The sequence below is a fragment of the Chinchilla lanigera genome, unplaced genomic scaffold (assembly GCF_000276665.1).
Source record: "Chinchilla lanigera isolate Chin_1 unplaced genomic scaffold, ChiLan1.0 scaffold00069, whole genome shotgun sequence".
Classification (NCBI taxonomy): domain Eukaryota; kingdom Metazoa; phylum Chordata; class Mammalia; order Rodentia; family Chinchillidae; genus Chinchilla; species Chinchilla lanigera.
The window spans coordinates 5,344,220-5,345,895 of record NW_004955470.1 but is presented as its reverse complement, the minus strand read 5'-3'; positions in this window follow the sequence as shown (position 1 = coordinate 5,345,895).

Here is a 1,676-nt window from a genome sequence, read left to right as displayed (position 1 = left end):
ACAGCCAATCCGATACTCTTAAATTTTATGACCGTCTATGTAGGCTGCGGGAGACTGTATGTGGGGTCTGTTTCCGTTGGAGGTTTTGGCAAAGCCTTGCTTGAACATTTTAGGCTTTTCTCAACTAGCTTCAAGGTTTGGCCCAAGAGGCACTACGGAGGGGAGCGCTTTCTTGACTGTGGGTTAACAGAACCTTGGAACCCGAGTCCTGGACAGGAAGGTGAAACTCACAGGGGTGGGGAAGGAACCTTCTTTCCACATTTTTTTAAAAGCATGAAGGTGCTTCGCTCTGCTAGCATTCACTAATTTTCCATTTCCCTAACCTATTCCCAGAGTTCCCCCCCCCCCCACTTTCTATTTCGGGCATTGACACCGTGTTCTCAGCTTTAGCTAATCACGACAACCCTCTGTTTTCTTCTGCAAACCCCCAGGAACTTCAAAGGCCGCCCACAGTATACACAAATAAAGCCAGAGGCTTCCGCCGCTCTGGAAACAAAACGCTTAGGTAGAAATGCAATGTATGGAGTCAATAAATAGTGTTACAACGACACAAAATAAATGTGACTTTTAATAGCGAGAAGCAGGCGCTGAAGGTTGGAGAGTGTAGAGAGTTGCTGCGGTTGCTCAGTTCAGTGCGAGCATCTTGGAAAAAGCCAACACATGCACACCTAACAGATCTATTGTTTGCCATGAGTCACCTGCCCTTTGTGAATGCAGAGGTTTAATTTGGGGGCAATGAGGTGGCGTCACAATTTATTTGCGCGCCTACCATTGGGCATTTAATTCCTTCTATCAAAAGGAGTTTTTAAGTGACTAGCTTGTGCCAAAGGGATTACATCAAAAATTTAACAGGCAGCTTCCTTTCATATGCCCAAGTGGATGAGATCTGTCTCTAGCCTCTTCCGGGCCGCTGGCCGCAATTTCAAGCCCTTTCCCACGTTCCGCACCTGCCCTGCCGCAGATAGCGGTGCAGCTTGGGCTACAGGGGTCCTCGGTGTGCGGGTCACAGCCTTCGGGCCACCTCCCGGGGTGGGGCGGGGGATCCACGCGGCCCTCCACGCAACAGCGAGGGCATCGCCGGCCGCTGAGACTTCGGATAACACCCGAGTGTCACCGACGCCAGCGCTCTCGCGATCGTGGTCCTCCCCTGGCCTGAAAGGCTCCTGGCGGGGGCGGGGGAGCGGCTGCCCTCGGTGGGCGGGCGGGGCGAAGTGGTTCTGGGCCATCAGGAGACAAAGCAGGGGTCGGGGTGTCAGGAGTCGACTGGCCGAGAGGCCACTCAAGGTCAGCGCTTCCCCAGGCCCAGCTCCCTACACGGGCCGGCTCCTCACGGAAGGAAACAGCAGCCGCGAGGCCGCCGAGCAGAGCAGCCTCTTCCCGCCCCCTCACCCCCACCCCGGTGTCACAACAGCGATTCACCTCGGGAGACCGCAGCGTCCCTAAGGAGCCTTCCACCGCTCCGGACCCTCGTGGTTATAAAACAACAACCGCAATAAAACTTTTACTTCTATTCAAACGCACATTTCCCTCCCGCGGAGCCCGCTCCCTCTCCGGATCGCGGGCGCCCCAGGCTCGCGCTGCAGACCCCGCTCCCCAAGACGCGGCGGGGACCCCAACCTGCGCACGCCCCCTCTCCCAGCCCGCCGCGCCGCGGGTCACAGCCCGGGGCCCCCAGC